Source organism: Lotus japonicus, chromosome 1, assembly GCF_012489685.1.
Source record: "Lotus japonicus ecotype B-129 chromosome 1, LjGifu_v1.2".
Classification (NCBI taxonomy): Eukaryota; Viridiplantae; Streptophyta; class Magnoliopsida; order Fabales; family Fabaceae; genus Lotus; species Lotus japonicus.
In genome coordinates, this window is record NC_080041.1 from 14,547,726 (window position 1) to 14,565,588 (window position 17,863).

A 17,863-nucleotide genomic window follows, 5' to 3' on the forward strand; every position below is an offset into this window, starting at 1 on the left:
ATTCAATTTAAATGAATTAATAATAATAACACTATATATATAAACCTGGCCAACATTATTGGATTGGGCGGGGCATACACAATGCTCATGCTCGCCCAAGAGTGAAGACAACCACGGCGGGAATCATCGACGCAGCTAATATCTTTGCCTTCCCTTAGGGGGACCCACGAGCCAGCTGGAAGATTCTTCTTGATTTGTCTTATATGTATAGGAATTTGGGCCCTGGTTGTCAGGCCCAAATATAGGAAAGGTCCATATCATGACCACCCCCTCTATAAAAGGGGAGGTCATCCACTTGTACGAAACCAACTTTTCAGCATTAATGGGAATATTCCTTTTATGGTAGTTTTGCTATTCTAGTGCTCTGCTAGGGTTTACTTTTTGTCTTTCTCTTACGTAAGCTTGCCCTAGTACAGAACATTGGCGCCGTCTGTGGCTCTGACTTAGCTCTTCCGGTGACAGAAGGAGGAATTGCGAGCCATGGAGACTCGTTCATGCGGCGTGGGTCGACGCGATCATCGCCGGCGCGGTGGTGGTCGACACGGCGGTCGCGGCGGCGGACGAAACAACAACCGTCCCGTACTGGACGAGCAAGAGCAGGAAGCTTCCTCGGAGGGGGTCCACTCAGTGGCGCCGTCGCCAGCGTCATTGGTGAATGCAGCTCCGGGAAGACCTTCAGATCTGATCGCTAAATCAGATCCAGGTGTTAGGCGGTGTTCAACGCCGCCTGACTATGTGAACTTGGAAGATCTTAAAACCACTGCTCCACGGAGAGCGCAAGAGGCAGTGACAGGTATCACGCCTGCGGCTTTGCAACAAATGTTAGATACCTTACAGAAGGTGCAGTCCCAAAACGAGCAGTTGCAAGCCCAAGTTGAGTATCTCACTCAGCGGCAGGATTTTAAGCAAGAACAACGCCTGGAGGCGGAGGATGTAGTTGAATTTCAACCTTTTGTTCCAGCCATCACTAGGGTGGACATTCCAAAGCACCTGCAAACCATGACATTAGACGCCTTTTCGGGCGAATCTGATCCTATGGAGCACCTTAGATATTTCAATACCAAAATGGTGATCGGCGGGGCGACGGATGCGGTAAAATGTCGATTATTGCCTTCCACGTTCAAAGGCATGGCGATGCAGTGGTTCATTCGACAACCGCCCTTCTCCATTGATAATTTCACTGATCTGTCCACTAAGTTTCTGACTCAATTTTCCGCCAATAAAACCACAAAAGCAACAATGTTTGATCTTATCAGCATACATCAGCAACCAGGCGAGAAATTAAAAACCTACATGACACGCTTCAGCAAGATGGCGGTGCAGTTGGAGGAGGAAAATCCAGATGTCTGTTTGGCGTCTTTCAAAAATGGCCTTCGGGCGGGAGATTTGAATAGAGACTTAACAAGGTGACCGGCGAAGGATATGATGGATCTTCGCGCTCGTGTTCAAGAGTTCATATTGATCGAGCAAGATGATCAGAAGAAACAAGAAAGAGAGGAAGGACGCAAGCAGTCTCAATCTGGCGGTGTTTCACAGGACAAATCCAAGGCGGGGAAGGAAACCAGGGTAGCGCAAACCCCCCGTGTACCAAGACCGGGACCATACCAAAACTCTAAACCTGGCTTTCAAAATACATGGCACAGAAATTCACAAGGTCCCACTGCTGCCACAGTTGGTCAGCCTGGTGCTTCGCCAACGCCAGTCACACTTACTAAGTTGAATGCACCCTTAAGTACCATTTTAAGGGCAGTTGGGCCGACCAACGTTGTGCAGTACCCACCACCCCCACGGCGGCCGCCAGCTAACGTGGACACCAATAGGTGGTGCGAGTACCACAAGGCGTTGGGGCATACGACAGATAATTGTTGGAATTTAAGGCGGGAAATTGATCGTTTGATTAAAGCTGGCCATTTGGCAAACTTTGTTAAAGACACAGCAACGCCGGAGGTAGCTAAGATCACTCAGGAGGACAAAGGTAAAGGTAAAGAGATAGTTGAAGAGTTGGGCGATCCTGTTGGGGAATGCTCATCTATTGCAAGAGGATTTGGCGGGGGTGCAATTTCAAGTAGGGCTAGAAAACGCTACGTGGCGACAGTACATTCAGTACAGGAGTCGAACGAAGGCGAGTGTTGGGTGAATCATTCCCCTATTATATTTACCCCTCAGGATTTCGCGCATGTGATTCCCCATGACAACGATCCAATTGTGGTAACAATTAGGGTTAACAATTATGTGACAAAGAAAGTATTCTTAGACCAGGGATCTTCGGCGGATATCATCTATGGAGACGCCTTTGATCGCCTGGGACTAAAGGAATCAGATTTGAAACCATACAAGGGAACCTTGGTGGGATTCACAGGGGACCGTGTCAGTGTGCGGGGATACGTGGAAATTCCGACTGCCTTTGGGGAAGGAGAGTTTGTCAAGAAATTTCAAGTAAAGTACTTAGTATTGGCGTGTAGAGCCAATTACAATGTACTCTTGGGGCGAGACACCCTCAACAAGGTCTGCGCGGTCATCTCAACTGCTCATTTAACTGTTAAATATCCCGCCTGCAACGGGAAGGTCGGGATATTGCGTGTAGACCAGAATGCAGCAAGGGAATGCTATTTAAGAAGCGTGGCGCTCTATGGGCGAAAGGCCGCCAAGGAGAGCCATCGAATTACAGAAATCTTCCCACAAGAAGGATTTAGCTTGGACCCAAGGGACGAGGCTGATGATTTTCGCCCACAACCTCTGGAAGAAACCAAGCAGGTGCAAGTCAAGGACAAGTTTCTAAAGATTGGCAGTGGTTTGACAACAGAACAAGAGGACAGACTAATCACCCTTCTGGGTGATAATCTAGATCTCTTCGCATGGACCATCAATGATGTACCAGGGATTGACCCCAAGGTGATCACTCACAAACTAGCCATACGACCAGGGGCGACCCCAGTCATCCAACCAAGGCGAAGAATGAGTGAAGAAAAGCACAAGGCTGTACAATTAGAGACTGAAAAATTAATCAAGGCCCGCTTCATCCGTGAGGTACAGTACCCAACGTGGCTCGCCAATGTTGTGATGGTCAAGAAGGCCAATGGGAAATGGCGAATGTGCACGGACTACACAAGCTTGAACAAAGTGTGTCCCAAAGATTCGTACCCACTTCCCAATGTTGATAAGCTTGTGGATGGAGCTTCAGGGAATGAACTTTTAAGTCTCATGGACGCTTATTCGGGCTATAATCAGATTATGATGCATCCCTCGGATGAGGAAAGTACAGCATTTATGACCAATCAGGCGAACTATTGTTACAAGACAATGCCTTTTGGTTTGAAGAATGCAGGAGCTACGTACCAACGGCTCATGGACAAAATTTTTTCAAAACAAGTAGGCAGGAATATGGAGGTGTATGTGGACGACATGATTGTAAAGTCCGCCAGGGCTAGTGATCATGGTGGCGACCTCAAAGAAGCGTTTGATCAGTTAAGAACATATCAAATGAAGTTGAATCCTGAGAAGTGTTCTTTTGGGATCCAGGGAGGAAAGTTCTTGGGATTTATGTTAACATCAAGAGGAATAGAAGTGAACCCTGATAAGGGAAGGGCGATCTTGGAGATGAAAAGCCCAACAAGTGTAAAGGAGGTTCAGCGTTTGACAGGGCGAATGGCCGCCTTGTCACGTTTCTTGCCAATGGCGGATGACAAAGCGGCCCCGTTCTTCACATGTTTAAAAAAGAATTCAAAGTTTCAGTGGACAGAGGAATGCGAACAAGCTTTTACCAAATTGAAAGAAACATTGGCCACATTACCGGTACTCTCCAAGCCAACACCAGGCGTTCCATTAGTGCTCTATTTAGCGGTTACTGACAAGGCGGTAAGTACGGTGTTGCTCCAGGAAGAAGGAAAAAAGCAGAAAGTTATATATTTCGTGAGCCATACTTTACAGGGGGCAGAGTTGCGGTACCAGAAAATTGAAAAGGCGGCTTTGGCGATTCTGAAAACTGCAAGGCGCCTCAGGCCTTACTTCCAAAGTTTCCAAGTCAAAGTCAAAACTGATGTTCCCTTAAGGCAAGTACTTCAGAAGCCTGATTTATCAGGGCGATTGGTTAGCTGGTCAGTTGAGTTATCAGAATATGACATACAATATGAGCCAAGGGGCCAAGTCACTGTCCAAAGTTTAATTGACTTCGTGGCGGAATTAACACCCACTGAAGGTGAGAAGACTCAAGGAGAATGGGTCCTGTCTGTGGATGGGTCCTCTAATAACACTGGAAGTGGGGCGGGAATAACAATTGAAAGTCCAGATAAAATGATCATTGAACAGTCTCTCAAGTTCGAGTTCAAGGCGAGCAATAATCAATCTGAGTACGAGGCTCTGATTGCCGGCCTAAGGTTGGCCATTGAGTTGGGAGTCCAGAAGTTATTTATCAAAGGAGATTCGCAGTTAGTGGTTAAACAAGTGAAAGGCGAGTACCAGGTGAAGGATCCGCAACTGTCCAAATATTTGGAAGTGGTGCGCAGATTGATGATGGAGGTCAAAGAAATCAAAATAGAACATGTCCCGAGGGGACAAAATGAGAGGGCTGATGTGTTGGCGAAGTTGGCAAGCACAGGGAGATTGGGCAACTACCAAACAGTCATTCAAGAAACCCTGCCTCGCCCGAGCATTGATTTGGTAGAAATAAAGTTGAAAGCTGTAAAGTCAGTCAGTGAGGGCGAGCTACCTTGGATGGAATCGATTAAGACCTTCTTAGAGAACCCACCAAAGGAGGATGATCTGAACACGAGAACAAAACGCAGGGAAGCCAGTTTCTACACACTGGTGGATGGTGAGTTGTATCGGCGGGGAATCATGTCTCCTATGCTCAAATGTGTCGATACCAAGGACGCTTTCGGAATAATGGCGGAAGTCCACGAAGGTGTGTGTTCTAGTCATATCGGCGGGCGATCCTTGGCAGTAAAGGTGATAAGAGCAGGATTCTATTGGCCAACAATGAAGAAGGATTGTTTGGAGTATGTTAAGAAATGTGAAAAATGTCAAGTCTTTTCTGACTTACACAAGGCTCCACCAGAAGAATTAACAACCATGATGGCGCCTTGGCCGTTCGCCATGTGGGGGACTGATATCTTAGGACCATTCCCTGTAGCGAAGGCACAAATGAAGTACATCATCGTGGCGGTTGATTACTTCACTAAGTGGATAGAAGCCGAGGCGGTGGCGACTATCACAGCCGCCAAGGTCAGGAACTTCCTGTGGCGAAGGATTGTTTGTAGATTTGGGGTCCCCATGGTGTTAGTAATGGATAATGGAACCCAATTCACAAGTAGTGTTACCCGGGAATTTTGTGCAGAAATGGGAATCGAGATGCGATTTGCCTCTGTAGAACATCCACAAACCAATGGGCAGGCTGAGTCGGCTAACAAGGTTATCCTGAAAGGTTTAAAAAAGAAACTGGATGAAGCAAAATGGCTTTGGGCGGAGGAACTACCAGGCGTTCTTTGGGCATACAACACCACGGAACAGTCAAGCACAAAGGAAACCCCGTATCGTTTAACTTATGGAACTGACGCCATGCTCCCAGTGGAAATAGAAAACCAAAGTTGGCGAGTGGCTCGGTTTAATGAGAATGACAACGGGGAAAATCTGATAGCAAATCTGATTATGTTGCCAGAAGAACAACGGGAGGCACACATAAGAAACGAGGCGGGGAAAGTGAAGGTCGCAAGAAAATTCTCAACAAAAGTCGTGCCAAGAAAAATGAGGGTGGGAGATTTGGTGCTCCGAAAAAACACAATACCTGATAAGCACAACAAGCTTTCGCCCAATTGGGGTGGGCCTTACAGGATTATAGGCGACGTTGGAGGAGGAGCTTATAAGTTGGAACAACTAAGCGGTCAAAAGGTTCCACGAACATGGAACGCCTCTCATCTAAAGCAGTATTTTAGTTAAAAGAAACAACAAAGGTGAATGAAGCCGCACTCTTTTTTCCTTTCTTTGTAGAGGTTTTTAATGAGGCGGCATGTGTAAAGAATGAAGGGACAATCATTCCCATGTATGAAAAAGTAATGAAAAGATTATTTCAACAAGATTGTTACTTTTTCATTTATATTACGAGTTATGCAAGGTAAATCGTATTAAGGTATACAATACCGCGAGTAAACCTTTCGGAATAAGAAAGTATCGCCATCAAATATTACAAGCCTTGGCAATTCTAGTGGCCACTAGAAACCAAGCCTCGTCGAAAAATCGACTAAGATATGTAAACCTACGTAACAACAAAAGTCAGTAACAACTCAAGGTAACAACGAATGAACTTAAAACGATCTTCATTAAAGGAAAGAAAAGGGGGCGATGCCCATACAGGACTTAGAAAGATAATGAACAACAGGGCAGTGCCCAAAGCAAAATGTTAACTTCATAAAAATAAAAACAAATTCAAGCTTGGTTCTCATTGTTGGCGTCGTTTCCCTGGCTGGCCCCAACCTGAGGGTCTTCTTTCTCTTGATCTTCATCCTTGTTTTGATCATCTCCATTCCCGCCATCTTCTCCTTCTTCAGGCTCACTTTCATCATTAAATTGAGGAAGGAGGTCGAGGCTGATGTCATCATCGCCAACCACTTGACCATCCTTGATCTCCTTCATATAGCCAATGCGGGAAAGATCAAAGCCTGGCTCAACCACACTGATTTGCTCTTTGGCCGCCAGAAAGCCCTGAGCAAATTGGATAGAAGCACGCCCCAAGATGGAAGCAGTCAGGCGTTCGTACTTCTTCTCCAGCCTTTGATACTTGGCCTGAACAACAGTGTGTTTGTCGTTGATGGTTTCCTTTAGGGACTTGGTCTTCTGAAGGAGCAAGTCAGAAGCAGCCAAGTCATCAGCTAACTTAGCACACTTCTCCTCGGCGGCCTTCAGCTTCTTGTTGGCAGTTTCAGCATCAGCCTTCGCTCGTTCATAGGCAGTCTTATAATCAGCCGCCTTCTTTTCAAAACGATTCTTGGCTGATCCCAACTCCTTTACACACTGGGCCATTCCCGCCACAGTGCTGGCAGCAGAGAGCGCGTGATAGATCGCCAGAGAAGCAATGTTGGGGGGGCCTTGACCGGAAACATCCTTGTGAATCCGGTTGTCAAAAGTACGGGTCATGAATTCCAGCCCATTAAAGTGAGGATCCGACAAGTTCAGCAAGGGGGGTGGAGCCTCGCCACCAATGGCTGAGCTAGGACCAGCTGGGTTAAAGGGAGTTGGTGGGCGGTTGATCAGCGCGCTTGGATCTTGTTGAGGGGGCGGGACATTGTCATGTCCCTTCTTTTTCTCAGCCGGATGACCTTTTGGGTCGAGAGTTGATTGGTGGAGAGGTTTACCAGCAGCGCCTGAAGTTCTTTGACGCTTAGGGTCCCTGACGTTGTCAGAACCCGAAGTACCTTCATTCTTCTTCTTTTGTTCAGTTTCGGCGGCCCTCTTCTTCGCCGCCGCAGCAGACTGGGCGAGGTATTCCTTCATCTTGATTGGGTTCGCATCAACCTTGCTTTTTCCCATCGTAGCTGCACAGAAAGCACCAATTAGACGAGACACATGACAACAAGGAAAACAAGTTATGAGCAAAGATTATAAACTTACTAAAAAATTGATTTAAAGTGCCGGATTTAGACGCCTCAATCAAGTCATGACCAGAGATTACTGGCAGTGTGCGAAGGTAATCGGCGATACCTTGTTCAGATTCATCCAAGGCGTCATATGAAACGGATATTTTTCGGCGAGGGTTTTTTGTCCAGTAAAAAGGGAAAAGAGGGTTATTGTCGGAGTCTCGGAACAAGTTCTTTATTTCGGGCGACTCCATAACTTTGAAATATTTTTTCTGCCATACTTTGTAATGGCTTTTAAGGGCGGTGAACCGACTCATGTTTTTACGGGCTAAAAGGGGAACCCATTTCACAGAAGTAGGTTTAGTGGTGACTGACTTATAGAAAAGAAAGAACAAAGGATAGGTTGGAGTGAAACTCAAGTGTTCACAAAGAATTTCAAAGCAGCGGATAAAACCCCAGGCGTTGGGCTGGAGTTGACAAGGAGCCACATTCAGAAAAGAAAGAATGTGACATATAAACGGCGAGAAAGGAAGTTTGATGTTCAAGTCTAAGAAGAAATAGCCATAAACAAAGAAGAAATCGGGCGATTCATCGGCTGGTTCTTTACGCAACAGAACACAGTCATCTTCGCCACATGGGAGGACATTCAACAGATGATCTTCATTATTCGAGGTGGCGGGATTCATCTTCGTGAACCCTTGAGCAGATATTCGAAGCGAATTAATGCTCCCAACGCTGCTCCAGATAGAACGCAACAGACATTTATCTTCAACTAAATGCGCGTTAGAGCGCCATTCAGGTGAAGACAAGTCTCCATTAGAGGAGAGAATTGAGTCTACAGAGCCGGCGGGACCGGAATCATCATGGGTAGAAGGCGAGGAGTGAATTTCAATTATAGTGGGGGCGACAACTTCCTCCTCCGTGGAGGGCGAAGAAAGTTCTAGGGAAGAAAGGCTAGCGTTTGGTAAAGACATGCGAGGCAGTTTCATAAAAAGAAGAAAGAAGATGAACAAACTAAAAGTAAAAAGAAGATGAACAGAGTCAAAAGAAGAAAGAAGATGAACAGAGTCAGAGAAAAAAGAAGTAAACGAAGAATCTCAAGAAAGAGAAAAACTAACCAGGGGAAGAACTGTGGATTTGAGAAAGGAGAACGTCGGCGATAGGGGAGCACCGCGCAATGACGACGGCCGGAGGAAGAAAAGGTTCACCGGAGTTCAAAGAAGAGAATGAAAGCTGCGGTGAAAAGGTTTTCAGAACAAAAGTTTTAAGAAAGTGAAAAATGAAAAGTGAAAAGGGGTTTTTATAGAGAGAAAGGAGGAGAGAGAATGAGTGGGGGAAGATCGTGGGATTGTGGGACTTGAAATTCGAAAAGGTAGGAAGCGAAAAGACATTACTCCTCGAGACGCACAACTGAAAATTGCATTTATAACAAATGATGACGAAATCCCGGAAAACAAGGATACGTGCGTCAGTTGAAAAGACGTGATTGACGGTTATGATTAATGGCGACATATCTTTGAAACGGCAACAAAGGTGGCGAAGCGTGAAAATGGCGATGTAACAACGAAAGTAAAATGGCGATGTAACAGCGAAAGTAAAAGGGCGATGTAACAATGAAAATAAAATGGCGATGTAACAAAAATGTGGCGAAAAATAGTGGTATTCTGACACGTCGCAAAGCAAACGATAAAAACGGGCGACAAAGTTGCATATTAAAGACATTTTGACTCAAGTTACTTGAACCTCATGTCTTGGGGGCATGTGGACTGGGCGGGGCATACACAATGCTCATGCCCGCCCAAGAGTGAAGACAACCACGACGGGAATCATCGACGCAGCTAATATCTTTGCCTTCCCTTAGGGGGACCCACGAGCCAGCTGGAAGATTCTTCTTGATTTGTCTTATATGTATAGGAATTTGGGCCCTGGTTGTCAGGCCCAAATATAGGAAAGGTCCATATCATGACCACCCCCTCTATAAAAGGGGAGGTCATCCACTTGTACGAAACCAACTTTTCAGCATTAATGAGAATATTCATTTTATGGTAGTTTTGCTATTCTAGTGCTCTGCTAGGGTTTACTTTTTGTCTTTCTCTTACGTAAGCTTGCCCTAGTACAGAACAATTATGATTATTTTAGACATGTATATTATTGTCATGTGTGCATATATGTGTGTACTACATGTGTGGCAGTTAGTATTCAGTTTTATCTTAAAATACAGTCTACATAAAACGATCACATTTGTCATATTATTAATTTCTACATTATTGTATTACAATTTTATGTTTGAAATATTACACATTATTTTTAAAATTTTCAGGTGCCCCATAATTGACATATGTTGGAATCAAATCACAATAATACAACGAGTCTTTAATGAGTCAAATAATGGCGAGAGTTTCAGTAATATTTATGAGGTTTTTTGGTGAATTTTTTTTAAAGAAAAACACCACAACAGTAACACCTTAAGAAGGAGGTGTCGCGGTAGTTATCCGGCAATAAAGATCGAACGACCAACGAAGGATGCTCAAGAAAGCTCAAACGAAGAGCTCCTGCGCTCCGTCTTTTGCAAGACGATCCGCCACTGCATTTCCCTCACGAAGAGTGTGCATTAGCTCAACTTGTCAGTCTTGCCCAAGAAGGTCACAGATCGAACTAATGATATAACCATAGACATGGAAACAAAAGTCGTCCCAATATTCCTGGAGCAAGGACGACCATGGAATCGGTGTACAGGATAAGCTGTCTAATCCCACGGTCCCAACAACTCTGCAAGCCAAACAACACCACTAAAAGCTCCGCCTTCAGAAATTATGAAACACCAATGAACCCGGTGTAGCCAAAGACCTATCGACCAATTGCATCATGAACGACACCACCAACCCTTGCTCGGTCGGGGCTTCCTAAGGACGGTCCATCAGTGTTCAACACCACCCACCCATCAAGTGGAGCAGTCCAAGACACCTATCTCACCCCGTGAGAGCACTCGCAGGAGGACTAGCTAGCATCCCGCAAACGTACACTTCAAAACCGCAGCAGCCTGATCATGAAGAACCAAACACCAAGGCTCAAGAACACCATCGAACACATACCTGCAACGATGACGCCAAATAAACCAGGCATGTACAAGCAAGGAAGGAACGACAGCCCTGGGCACAACCTTACTACACAATGAGAATGTAAAAAATATTTAGTTTTTCATGTTAAACTTAAATTTGACATGAAATTTTTTTAAAATAAAATTAAAGTGATATGATTAAATGCATGTGTAAAAATCTTTACACTGTCAATAATATTAATTAACTCGTTGTGGTGCGAAATGAAAATTTTTGTGAAATTTTTAGGGTTTTTATTAAAACTTAGTGATGGCGGTTAAAATCGTTTTATCGACAAACAACCGCCGCTAGATCATAATCTTTAATCCTAGTTAAAAAATTAGTGACGGTTACACCAACCACTACTAAAACCGGCCCACATTTTTAGTAGTGACTATATAGCATCCACAAATGAGAGAGCCTAAAGTACAAGATGGGATAATCCTGAGCCAAAAGAAAATTTGACAACTGCCGAGCTCCCACTTTAGCCACAAAATCCCCACAAGCATCCCCTAAGAGCATCTCCAATGCAAGGTTCTTAGTTCTTATTTTGGAGTTAAGAACTAAGAACTAAGAACTTTACCATTGGAGGTGCTGACATGGACTCCTTAGTTCTTAAAAATAAGAACTCAATTATTATATAAGGAGTTTTGTATTTTGAGTTCTTAGCTTAAAATATTAATTATTATTCTCTCATTCAAATTACTTTATTACTTTATGAGTTTTGTTTTATTATTTTATGAAAATAAAAAGTAAAAATAATGTGGTTGGTGGGACCAAATGAATAGTGGTAAGAACTAAGAACTAAGAACTCATGGTTGGAACAAAATTGCTTGAGAGTTGCTTAAACACATGTAGCAATACAGACCCACATGAATAGTGTTAAGAACTAAGAAATAAGAACTAGCATTGGAGATGTTGTGCTGCAATAAATACCTGTTGAAGTTAATGATACACCTGTCAATCCCTCCCAAAATACGCCTTCTCAAGAGGGGATAATCTCAAACCAAAAAAAATCTTACAATTGTTGAGTTTAGCTTTTACCATGAAATCCACCCAAACATTCTCATCTCGAAGAGTGTAGACTGATTCATCAGTTACTTAAAACATATTCATCTAACTAAAATCTACTACCTTACAAAGGAAGGATTGAATTCACTGTTCATGCACCATCTTTTTTTTTGGAACGGGAGAGAAAATTTGGGCCGGGCCTATTGAATGATGAGCTGACTCCCTTTCATTGCTATTCATTCTATTGGGGTAGCAATAGCATACTCTGAATTGTTTTGTACTTGTCTGCCCTCTTCCCGGTAGGTGTATAGCAAGCAGCAAGCTATCCAAGAAATCAGGCTATGACTTAGGGAAACAGGGAGAATAGCATGGTGTCATTGGAGTAGCATATTATGTGTCGTTGCGGGCTGATCTGTCGAAGGTGAGGAGGAAGAGAATGCGAGGCATCATCTTGAAGTAGCTACCTCTGTACCTCTGTTCTCTTTCTTCTTCCTTTAACCGTACCTCTGTAGCTAAGGTAGCGTGAGGGTTCTGCAATCGATGCTCAATTTCCAACTGGCGTGATTTGATGCATGCCCAAATTTATGCTTATAAATTGATCACTTTCTGATCTCATACGCTGCTCACCTGCTTGTGGTACTTCTTCGTGAAGGGCTCCCTCTTTCTGGTCTAAAGCAAGTGTTGTTTCTGCTTTCTGCTTTCTGGTCTAAAGCAAGAGAGGTCATTGCATGTTAATTCTTCACAAAGAACAGGTTTGTGCTCATGACCTCTGCTTTGGTTTGTTTTGATTATGCTTAAATGTCATTTTGGATAGGTTTGATAATATACATGTTATTTGGTATTTTATTTTGCTGAATGTCATTATTTTGAAATTTGGTTTGGTATGATAGTATATCTCATTTGAAATCTGAAATTTTACTTTGTCATGTTAGTTATTAAGAGCATGTACATGTTTTTCATTTGAATCCCCACCAAGGAGAACATCAGTGGAAAATTTTAGTTGCTGTTGGCAACAACTAAGAGGTAAACACAAGTAAATGCAAATAGATACAAATCCACACAAAGCTACACACATCTATCGAAAAATGATGTGAGATGGATAAAGATTGATTTTTCATTCAAACCCTCAGCATAAAATAGAACAATGTGCAGGGAATATGGACTCAGTGGTTCACTCACTGGACGAATTTCCCACATCCGAAGAACTCTAAGCCTGGTTCTCAAAGTATTTTTCCCAGACAAAGACTCTTTATAGGATTCGTATGTCCACCTGATTCCGCCATCACAATGATTCACTGAATAGTGGAGAACAAAGAGGGATAGTGCTGAAGAAATTGGATAAATCGATTATGAAGGAACAGATGAAGATCCTCACACTAAGTTGTTCAATTTATAACCATACATGTCTGATAGGATGAGTTAGGAGGCTGCTATACAATATAGACACAACCTGTAAAGCATAACTAATAGCTGGCTTTGGGAAGTAGAAGGTACCTCGATAGCCTTCAAATCGGTTAAAGAACACTCTAATCAGTTGTTGAATCATCATTCTTAGAGATTGGATCCAATAGACTGGCTTACGTAAGTTTCTCATTCTTCTAGGCAAAGTTTTTCGTTTTTTTGTTTCTTTGATATAATAGTATGTAGAAGGAATATAGGGAGTACAATCCATGATGGCTTATGGAATAATTGCACCTGCAACTAAGTGAGTAATTGTAGAAGAAAATAAAGCAGAAAGGAATAATGATCTCTAAAGCAAGTAAAACTTCCAAAGAACACAAGTTAAATGGATTGGTCTGAGAAATGTGGTCTCAAGGCTGTGCACTATCCTGAATTTTGAAGATGCCATGATTTATTCCAAGCTACAAACATAATATAATGCTTGCACATGCAGTAGCAGGTCAAACATTTGGCCTGGATATTTTGCAATCAAGAACATTGAAATATTACAATGATTCTTTTTCTTTTTAAAATCATGTTTAGAGAAACTTTATAGTGTGTGTTTCTTACCTTTGGCCTGGTGGTGGTGATAATTTGTTGATCATATAATGACATTCATGTACCATGGATTATATTAGATATGATTGGCATTGGCTTAGTGAGTAAACAACATATCCATCTCACGAATTTAACTCTGCAAGATCTTTGTGTCATGTCCTCAATTCTTTATTCTTTTTTTGGATTTTACAATCTTTAATCATGTAGAATCTTCTCAACTATTCGATATCATGTTCATATTTCATATCCTTAGTTAACTCTTAATATTTTTTCATATCTCTGAAATATATAATCAACTCTCTTTTCTCTAGCTACTAATGGATCTAATTAAGTTATGTAATTATGTGTGTCATATATATGCCTCTTCCCTAGCTGTGAAATCTTATTAATTATCACCAGGTGCTTCCATTTTCTCTCAAATTATCATCAAACTCTGCATGATTACTTTTTTCTCTGGGTATTTTATTGTTCATATATTTTGTTCTAGCGATTTGTGACGTGTTTACTTGTGATATGTAAATATCAACTTAATTCGTAGTAGGCTTTCGCCTGGCAATCTTCATACACTTTGCAAACAGTAGTTATGTAGCTTTTATCTTATTTTGGTTAAACAGAGGAGTCAAGATAGAAAGGGCGAGGAGCTAGGCCTTGAATTAGCTTAGAGATTCCATCATGGATACAAAAGCCATCCGAGATATATATGGTTTGGTTGTCTTTCATTCAATTGATTTTGTTTTAGATTTGAAATCAAACTAATTTGATTCCAACCAGTTTAAGTTATATCTTAATAGTTTTTAACATAACTAATAGGGGTTGTGTTTCCTACATCTGTTTCTGTTGATGGTATAATTTTTTTCTTTGGTGGTCTTCCTTGATCATATGAGCAGATGATGGTTTTGAAGTCACTTTCAAAGCTTTTGCTGAGTTCTTTCATGGCCATGTCTTTGTTAACGAAAAAGGTAAACTTTTTTGTCTCATTCCATGAATTTCTTGCTACAATGTTTTAGATATTTAAATGTTTTTCCAGAACCTCAATAGATTTTGACACGAAGGTAAATGTGAAGCAGCATCATGCGATTCTTTTGTTTTTGTTATTTATTCCAGGCATTAGACCATAGTTCCCTGTTGAAAGAAAATGGGCTTTTGGCCTTCACGTACAGTGGATGGGAAAAAGTAGGAATTAATCAAGGTATAACTCCTCGCTCGGGCCGCTCTAATTAGAGATTGCTATACGGTTGGGTAAAAAATAGAGAAGTAGACAGATTTCCATTGTTCTATTAGGAAATGATCAGCGGTTTTTTCCACGCTCTAGAGAAGTAGACATATTTCCATTAGAGATTGCACTTAAGTTACTTAATGCATGTATATAATGTATTTTAATTTATTGTTTTTCTTTTGATAGTTTTGCATCCTGATGATTGATTATAATGTACTAGGAAGTAGGAACATTGTTTTTATCTTCGTCCAATTTCTCAGTACAACTTCTGGCTTCTTGAATTGCCAGAACCTATTGTAACTTTCTTTGTCCGGTATGTGTTGTATTTGTAAAGTTCATTTTATAGAAAAAAAAATAAGGAGATAAAAACCATGTTTAGTTTTGGAAATATTCTATTCAGGTGATAAACAAGCTTAATGGCCTCAATAAGCTCTTTGGTGAAGAGATTTTGGATATTGGTATTCTCTGATGATGTCACTGTTATTCATACAGACACACTAGGGACTTTAACTGGAATTCAGATCCTTTTTATTGCTTTTGTGAAGTGATTCTGCATTATCCTGTCTTTCTAAGTCAAGTTGGGTGATATTTATGGTTTTATGTGTTGTGAAGTTTGATTAGTTCTCTATAAATAGTGATTTTTTATGGTTGCATGTTGTGAATTTTGAAAAGATCTTTCAACTTGGTGTGGTTTTATTGTTTTGAATTTGTTGTTTGAGTTATAGCAATGACTGAATTGTATGGACCTGAAAATCCTATTAGGAGCTTGTGTTCTGGGAGAGATACATGGAATGTTAGTTAGTATGATTGGATGTGGCATATGTGTCCAGTAGGTGAACCATCTAGGCCATTTGCAATTCAGCTGGTTCTCATTGATGCTGGGGTTTTTATCTTTTATCACTTGAATGACTACCTATTTTTGCAAACTTTTGAAGTTATTGTTTACTCCCAAGTTTATTATTGTTTGCAGGGTCAGAAGATTGAAGCAAGCATTAGGCAAACAATGGCTCACCACCTGCTTTCTTCTTCTTTTTCCAGATTCTTAAAGAGAGCTTGCTCGGAGTTGGAAAGTGGTGGCCATGGCTTTCAGGCAGGAGGAGGCATATTCTTCACCGCTGTGAGGAAAGTGATTTTCGCACTACATTTGTGCTGCTTGCAACGATTGCATTTGCAGAACTTTTCTGATGAGGTAACTTTCACCGTCTGCCCTTAATTTTTTATTTTAAAAAAAATCATTCTATGATTGATGAGAGTATGGCCACCCCAGATTTTGTGCACCTAACCAAAAATTTTAAGTTTCTACATCTTGCTGTTTTAATCTAGACTTATTGTTTCTGCATAAGTTAATTTATTATTATGAAATGCATGAAATATAGCCATGTTTAGATGTTTATCCATCACTTTTGTGTTTTAGTCATTGGTTGTCTTCACTGGCCATGTTTCATTTTATTTCAAACTTAGTGATGTTCTAACTAAATTTTATGTTTGCTCTAGACTCTAGAGTGCTCATGTTTTGAAGCTTAAAACATGTTCGTTCTTTGTTATCTTTGATACACAATCTCTTTTGTAGAAGAAAACGCTTTATATAGTCTCCCAAGGTAAGATGTTTTCCTTTGAATCAATTGTAGACTCGAGTTTAGTATTGTGATTGTCTCATATAATCATTCTGATTGTTTTTGTTAACTTGTAGCTATGTGATTTCGGATTAGCTACATGGACATCTGCAGCTTTAGTTCTTTTCCTTTGCACAACTATCAAATGAACTTTTGGGTATGAACTTGAGCCCTCCACTTTGATTCTGCAAAAAATTGTTCTGTTTCGCTTATTTCTTTTCATATTGTAATATCTGAAATCAAATCTTTTTATAACTTTGCTTTCCGAATGGTTAATTCCTCTTTTATAGGCCTTTGTTTTATGAATTTAAGACTTAGCAGCTTTTGGGAAAACCACTTCTCATCACTAATTCATGATTTATACACATATTATTTAGTCAATGTTTTCATTAAAATGTTTCTGCTACATCGGCACAAATGCACTTATTTGATTTCTGCCACTCTTCTTCTAGCTTCTATTATTTTCTTTGATTGCTCTTAGTTATTCTGAGGACTATTCAATGTCATTATGATTTTGTTTTTTACTTTCCTGCTGGCCAGTAAGTGAAATAGAGGTGTTGAGGTTTTAACTTCTCATCTTCTATACTCTGTCAAAGATCTTTCTTTTTTATCTTGACTTCTCATATGGTTATATTTAGGGGCTCAGCCACACAAAAGGAACCTTGCATGGCAACAAAAGGAACTAAGAGAGTTCTGCAATGCAAAAGGAATAGTTTTGACTGCTGTCTCGCCTCTTAGGAAAGGTGCCAGCAAGGGACCAAATGAAGTTATGGAGAATGATATGCTCAAAGAGATTGTTGAGGCTCATGGAAAGTCTATAGCTCAGGTCAGTCTAAGATGGTTGTATGAACAAGGAGTCACTTTTGTGGCAAAGAGCTATGATAAGGACATAATGAACCAAAATCTGCAAATCTTTGATTGGGCACTCACAAAGGAGGATCTTGAGAAAATAGATCAAATCGAGTAGAACCGTTTAATTCCTGGACCAACCAAGCCCCGGCTCAATGATCTCTTTGATGACCAAGCATAATTTATTGAAGTTTGTGTGGGAATGAATTCTTTTAATTTTAATACATGATTCTTAGAATGTAGAGCTGTGAATTGAGCTCAGCCATTCTCTTTTGGGTTCTGTTTCGGGTTTAAATAATTGATGTCGCATCCTATTTTATACAAATTTGTTCTGAATAACAATATTCATTATTATTTTTCAAGAGACACTTGAATTTCATACTTTATATTGCCTTTCCTCCAATTTGGAACCATGATAAGAAACCACAAAATGTATCAGTTCCCCATAATTCAGGTTCCAGTTTTCTCTTTTGCAAGCAGGAGATCTGAGTTTCTATAAGATAGAAAAGGAAAGAG

At 41.2% G+C, this 17,863-nt stretch overlaps 1 long non-coding RNA gene across 14 annotated transcripts; it reads left to right on the top strand.

Moving 5' to 3' along the window:
* Window positions 1-11,900: 11,900 nt before the first annotated feature.
* Window positions 11,901-17,733, top strand: LOC130733771 (uncharacterized). 14 transcript variants are annotated; one of them, XR_009017619.1, is made up of 9 exons: window positions 11,914-12,423; window positions 12,604-13,252; window positions 14,284-14,372; window positions 14,557-14,628; window positions 14,774-14,858; window positions 15,856-16,074; window positions 16,380-16,483; window positions 16,576-16,655; window positions 17,137-17,733. It is a non-coding gene; the product is annotated as an uncharacterized LOC130733771 (long non-coding RNA). The 14 variants fall into 14 exon arrangements; XR_009017617.1 differs by having other exon boundaries at window positions 11,903-12,188; window positions 12,324-12,423; window positions 12,604-14,628; XR_009017616.1 differs by having other exon boundaries at window positions 11,904-12,423; window positions 12,604-14,372.
* The last annotated feature ends 130 nt before the right edge of the window (window positions 17,734-17,863 follow it).